This window comes from Cibotium barometz, chromosome 27 (assembly GCF_041138505.1).
Source record: "Cibotium barometz isolate CiBa-2024 chromosome 27, ASM4113850v1, whole genome shotgun sequence".
In the NCBI taxonomy this organism is placed as follows: Eukaryota; Viridiplantae; Streptophyta; class Polypodiopsida; order Cyatheales; family Cibotiaceae; genus Cibotium; species Cibotium barometz.
This window is the reverse complement of record NC_141072.1, coordinates 27241350-27248442: the sequence shown is the minus strand read 5'-3', so window position 1 is coordinate 27248442 and position 7093 is coordinate 27241350. Positions and strand designations below refer to the sequence as shown.

At 39.9% G+C, this 7093-nt stretch overlaps 1 pseudogene across 1 annotated transcript; it reads left to right on the top strand.

Annotated features, from left to right (window-relative positions):
• Positions 1–270: 270 nt before the first annotated feature.
• LOC147623241 (NADPH-dependent aldo-keto reductase, chloroplastic-like) lies at positions 271–6617 on the top strand (annotated as a pseudogene). Its single transcript, XR_015269395.1, has 6 exons — positions 271–319; positions 1748–1793; positions 4784–4962; positions 5371–5620; positions 6008–6161; positions 6381–6617. The product of XR_015269395.1 is annotated as an NADPH-dependent aldo-keto reductase, chloroplastic-like (transcript).
• Positions 6618–7093: the final 476 nt, after the last annotated feature.

Below are 7093 nucleotides of genomic sequence, written 5' to 3'. Positions count from 1 at the left end.
AGTGGATGACTTTGTGCAAGGCGAGGCCAAAAATGTTGACTTTCCAACATCATTCAAGACGTATAGTCACCATCGACGACAACATGGCCAATTGAAAAAGCCACAAAAAGATGCATGGATAGAGAGAATAGTGCAAGTGCTCTCTCGTTCATTTTCAATATCAAGATTCATATATGCTCCTTGATTTAATGGTTGTAAATGCTCTCTCTTTTATGAACATTCAGATTTTGGTGTGGCTTTGGGCCGAAAGATGCATGCAATCAAGACAAAATGGATGAAGAGATGGTTTCTGGGAAGGAAGTCTCTCCCTCCATGGAAGGTGTAAGAAAAAGGCACCCACCTACTACAAGTCGACAATGGATGCGAGAATGTCAATGCCATTTTGTGTGGTAAATCAAAGGTATGAGGATCATTCTATTGCAATGATCTCATACATAAATCCATACCATACTAACAAAGAAGATATGATTTGCCATGGTGCTCCTTTTAGGGATGTGGACTGAAATTACCACATTATTTTCTCTCCATGGATTTCATTAGAAAAAAAATTATGGGTTTCAAATATGTTGTATAGAGGCTTCTCTCCACAACAAGTATTAGATGGCCACATCCAATACTTACTAGCATGCCAAAACAGTGATGCAAAGTGTCCTATGACAAGGGATGACTTCTTGTCTATTCGACCATTGATAGATATCAATTACATGATGATGATGCAGAGAGTACCAAGCGTTGGTGTCTAGAAAACTCTTCTATGACTTTTGTGTACCAAGAACAAGATCTTGATTGCAATAAGGATTTCATTCTTGGCATTCAAACTCCATGGCAAAGAAAGATGTGCGACAAGTTTGGGAATGGCAACTTATTGGAAATGGACTCAATATTTGGTACAAACAAGTATAAGGTATACATCGTGCATTTTATCTTCTTTATATGGTGTATACGTTACATTTTATGTTTGCTAAGACTAAATATTTTGTAGTTCCACTTGTATACCATTCTCGTGTTTGATTCTCATTGAAATGGTGTTCCAATTTCTTGGGTCCTTGCCTCAAGCCCCACATTGGAAGTCATTAGATTGTGGTTAACAAAGTTTAGGGACCACATGCTTGATTACCACAAATCATTGGGAACCAAGTGCATTCTTGGTTGATGATGCCGAGTGAGAGATTGTTCAGTTTCCATGGCTGAAGCTATAAGAATGGCGAAGGACTTCGCCAAAGCCTTCATCGTGAAAGTCTCGCCAAAGCCAGCTCCCTCATCCCTAAGAGATTCCAGACACCAGGAAGTTCTTCCAACCTTCTGCCTCCAAAGAGACACCAAGGTCCCAACCAGAATCTGGAGTCAGGAAGTTTCAGGAATGAAGGAAGACCTTTTCCTCGAAGCTCTTTCTCAGGAACTCCGGCTCTTTCAAGAATGCAGAGGAGGGAAGATCTTCGAAGTGAGAACCGGTGCTTCGGATGTCAAGGGTTTGGGCACCAGCTCAAGGATTTCCCATATCCTTCTGTGGGCCAAGGAAGCCAGGGTCCCAAAATTCAGAGTCAGACTCCTTCGTATCAGTCCAATCAGGGTCCCCCGTGCCAAAATTAGGGGCGCCAAAATCAGGGTAACCTCAGAAGAGTGCCAGCTCAGCCCTGCAGCCTCCATGCAAAGCAATCTCCAAACTCCCTCCTAGAATTGGGAAAACCAATTCTGGGAGAGTTCCACTCAGACTACAACAGCAGCAGCTAGAGCCGTCACACTATAGCTAAGGAAGTGGAGGAAGAAAAACGACACATCTATGCTGCAGTTGAGCATCAAGGGAAGAACCGTCAATTTTCAGTCCTTCAGACTCCAGTAGAGTACCAAGGTAAGCAATTAAAGCTTTTGATTGATTTAGGCAGTACTCATTCTTTTATTTCTTCAGGATGTCTGTGTTAGTTAGTCCTAAATCAAAAATCAGGAAAACCTATGCAAGTAGAATTGGCCAGTGGAAAGATTCTTTTCACACACCTTGAGACAGACCTTATTCACTTTAGTCTAGATGGGAACGTAACAGAGTGCCAATTCAGAGTCATACCCTTGGGAGTCTATGATGGAATCCTTGGAATGGATTGGCTCCATATAAGAATCAGGCGGTTGACATTCATTGTCACAATGGAACCATCTCTTTCCTTGACCTTCACGGGAATAAAGTTCAAGGAATTGGAATTTTCGGATCCCCAGTACTGCAATTAGTCAAGGCTTCTAAATTATTAAAAGGGCTCAAAAAGAGGCAAGTTGTTTATGTCATTAAGATGAATCGGGTAGACATAAAATGCAAGGCTAAAGAACCAAAGTGGTTAAGTGAGTATGCAGATGTGTTCCCTGAAGAGATGACTGAGATGCCTCCATCTCGCGAAGTAGATCATGAGATCGAGTTAATCCCCGGAGCTCAGCAACTAGCCCAATGTGCATACAAAATGCCAATCCCTGAAGCCATAGAACTTAAGGAACAGTTAAGATAACTGTTAGACCAGGGATTCGTCAGACCCAGTGTCTTACCTTGGGGTGCGCCCGTTCTCTTTCAAAAGAAGAAAGATGGAATGTTAAGACTCTGTATTGACTACAGAGGATTGAATGTTAAGACTCTGTATTGACTACAGAGGATTGAATCAATTAACAATTAAAAATAAGTATCCTATCTATCCCTAGGATTGATGAACTTCTGGATCGGTTAAGTGGGACCCAAATGTTCACAAAGATAGATCTCAAATCCAGGTACTACCAGATATCAAAATCAAGGAACAGGACATCCCGAAGACAGCATTCAATAATGTTCACAAAGATAGATCTCAAATCCAGGTACTACCAGATCAGAATTAAGGAAGAGGACATCTCGAAGACAGCATTCAATACTCGCTATGGGCATTATGAGTTCACAGTCATGCCGTTTGGATTGACTAATGCTCTAGTGACATTTAATCGTTATGCAAGATACTATTAGAGAATACTTGATAATTATGTTCTTGTCTTCTTTGATGACATCTTGGTATACTCAAAGAATGCTGTAGATCATGAAGATCATGTGCACAAGGTCTTGGAAATCCTAAGGAAACACCAACTCTTTACAAAAAAGAGCAAGTGTTCTTTCTCTGTTGACCAGGTGGAATACTTGGGATTCATAGTGTCAAAAGATAGGATTTCTCCTGACCTCGCAAAGATCCAAGCAGTCGTAGATTGGCCGGAACCCAAGACGGTAAAGGAAGTCAGAGGATTCCTAAGATTAACCAGATGGTATAGGATCTTTATACCCAAGTATGCTCAAATAGCATCCCCTTCAACTAACCTTCTCAAGAAGAGTACCCTTTTTCACTGGATTGCAATGTGTCAGAGTGCCTTTGATAAGCTGAAGACAGCCTTAGTAACCAACCATGTCCTTAAATTGCCAAATTTTACCAAACCTTTTGAGGTAGTTACTAATGCGAGTGGGTTTGCCTTAGGCGGTGCTCTTATGCAGGAAGGTCATGCAGTGGCCTATGAATCCAAAAAACTCAGAACACATGAGAGAAATTATGCCGTTCATGACTTGGAGTTACTATCAGTAGTTTATGCTCTGAAGTTGTGGAGACATTATCTTTTGGGATAGAGGTTCACCTTGATGATGACAGATCATCAAAGTCTGAAGTGGATCTTCACCCAAAGGGATCTCAACAAGCGTCAAAGGAGATGGATGCAGACCTTGCAGGAATTCAATTTTGAAATTAAGTATCCGCCAGGGAAAGAAAATGTGGTGGCAGATGCGCTCAGCAGAAAAGCCTCCTTGCTTGAAATTACACTGGTGTCAAATCCATTGATCAGTGAAGCTAAGGAGAAAATCATGCAGGACAAATTCTTTGCCCCTATTGCTACCCTTTTGATGCAAGAAAGCAAGACTCCTCAGGAAATGAGTCGGGTTCTTGGGTACAAATTGGATGACGGATGCATGTATTATAATAATCGGCTATACATTCCCAAAATGATGAGGGAATAAAGGGAAGAATTTTGAGAGAAGCCCATGATAGCTTGATAGCTGGACATCCAGGGTTTATAAAAACCTATATGTCTGTGAAGAAAAGCTTCTTCTGGCCAGGACTCAAAAAGGATGTACTTGATCATGTGTAGCAATGCTTATTGTGTCAGAGAGTCAAGTCAGAGAGAACTGCAGCCTCTAGACATTCCACAGATGACATGGGAATGTATCAGTATGGACTTTGTCACTGGATTACTTTCAGTGCAATCAGGTTACAACTCCATTTTTGTGGTAGTTGAGAGACTAACCAAAGTTGCCCATCTGGTTCCAATGAAAGAAACATACACTGCACTGGATGTTGCCAGATTTTTCCTTAAAGAGGTCTTTAGATTGCATGGCTTACCCAGGAGGATAGTAAGTGAAAGAGATCCCAAATTCATGTCGAAATTCTGGACTACATTCTTCGAAGTAGTAGGAACTTTCTTGGATCTCAATACAGCCTATCACCCCAAAACAGATGGCCAGACTGAAAGAGTGAATCAGGTAATAGAAGATATCCTTCGGTCATGCTTGCGGTAGGGAACCCGAGAAGTGGTTAAGCCATTTGCATCTAGTTGAATTTTCTTGCATGAATGAAACCCCTAATCATGGTATAGGCACTTCGACACAGATTTGGGTTAGATTGAGTTAAATCTTCATTATGGCAGTTGGGTTCTGTGTTTTTTGCATGAATGAAAACCCTAATCATTATGGTAGTTGGGTTCTGTGTTTTTTTTGCATGAATGAAAACCCTAATCATGGCATTAATCACAGGTGGGGCTACAAGCACTTCGACACAGCAAGCCACTATACAATAGTAGCGAAGGGTTTCTTGGGGAGGCCCTGCAAGAGGCCATCAAGGCTAGCTTAGTGAAGCGAGAGGACCTCTTCATCACCTTCAAGCTATGGTGCACTGATGCCTACCTTGAGGGTGTCCTCCCAGCCCTCCAACAAAAGCCTCAGGTTTTTGTAATTCTTAACCATCTCTTAAGCCCTTAATTCTCGAGGCTTTTTTAAACTGTTACCCATCTCTTAAGCGCTTAATTGTGATTTTCTCCTCTGCCTTTAGTTGTTGATCCTCAGCTTTAAATTGTTGGTTACTCAATTAATTATGGGATCGCTCTCTCTCTCTCTCTCTCTCTCTCTCTCTCTCTCTCTCTCTCAAACACACACACACACACACACATGGTTAATTAAATATGGGATCTCTCTCTCTCTCTCTCTCTCTCTCTCTCTCTCTCTCTCTCTCTCTCTCTCTCTCACACACACACACACACACACACACACACACACACACACACAATGCATACACATAAGCATATAATCTAGTGAATCATGACCATTGAAAATAACAAACTATCATCATGTAGGGAATCGCAATTGGATTATTTGGACCATTGCCTCATCCATTGGCCAATTAGATTCAAGGAAGGTACGGTCTTAATACCGAAGCCTAATAATCTTTTGCCATTAGATGTCAAAGGCACATGGAGAGCCATGAAAGACTATGCCAAGCAAGGCTTGACAAGGGCCATTGGCGTTAGTAACTTCTCATCCAAGAAAATAATGGACTTGCTTGAGTTTGCCAAGATCCCTCCAGCAGTAGATCAGGTGAAGGTTTTTCTTTTCTTGCGTTAGATTATTTGTTCCTTACTTAAAATGTTTTTATCAAAGTAGTCAAATCATCTTTTAGAACTTTTTGTAGCCTCATCAAGGTAGGGTCCTCTTGATTTTGTCAAAACTTCCCTTAAAAGTTGTTAATCAAAGGAAGATGTATTTGTTAATATATCATTTTGATTGAATGTCAATCAAAATTTCACAAAATATTTGGGGGGGGTAGGATATTTTTAATCCAATTATTTTCTTGATTTTTTTTGTATAAAAGGTTTGAAGGGGAATTTAATCATGATTTTTAATTCAATCATCAATTGGACTTTTAAATAAAGATTAGTATCTTTTAGCTTGATTTTAATTTATATACTTTTATTGGGGGGGTAGGTTGAGATGCATCCCAAGTGGCATTAAGAGAGGCATGTAACAAGGTCAACGTTCATATCAGTGCTTGGTCCCCATTAGTAGGGGGCCCTCTTATGCAATGGGGCTTGCTTGCTATTTTAAATGATCCCACAAGTATGGCAAGTCTCCGGCACAGGTCAGTAGATTTGTGACCAATTGATTTTCTTTCTGAGGTGATTATGGTAATGAAGAAATTTGTTTGCACAAGTGGTTTTGACAAGGTTCTTTTAATGATATGGTTTTTTTAAATAATGGTTTTTTGATTTTAGTGAGGCAACTAGTTTGCGTTAGTGACTAGTAGTGGTTTTGACAAGGTTGTTATAATCCTATGTTTTAAGCAAAAAATGCTTTTTAGATTGTGTTGAGGTGGGGGTTGGACCAGGGAGTGAGTGTACTCCCAAAGAGCTTCAACAAAAAGAGGATGGTGGAAAATTTTGATGTGTTCATTTGGTGCCTCGCACATGAAGATCATCATCACATTAGCAAACTTGAGCAAAAAAAGAACATAAATGGTGACTTCGTTTGCAATCTTGTGTCGGGGCCTTTCAAAAGTATCACAGAATTGTGGGATGGAGAAATTTAAGGCAATTATGGTTTGGATCATGGAGAATAAACTTCATTGACAAAAATATTTCTTTTTTTCTCAACCAATCAAATTATAAGCTTAAACCTTTGGAAATAGAGGCAATGCCTGATTTCCATCAATTTCTTTAAATCATTACTATTGGTATGATGTTTAAATTGTTTCCTTTTTCTTAACCAATCAAATTACGTGCTTAAATCTTTGTAAATACAAGGCGATGATTGATTTCCATCAATTTATTTAGGTCATTACTATCAATATGATGTTTTAAGATTGTCAAAAAGGAATGAAGGGAATTGTTATGACCATAGACCAAGTGATAAAAGAGACGTGAGAGGAAGCGTGAATTCTTGATGATAAGTTGTGAGAGGGTATGACCTTTTTTATACAACTTATAAAAGGGGGATCTCTAAAAATAATGGAAATCAATTTGCTAAAAACACCTAAGTGCTAGAAATACACACTCTAAATTAGGCGTTGTTCAC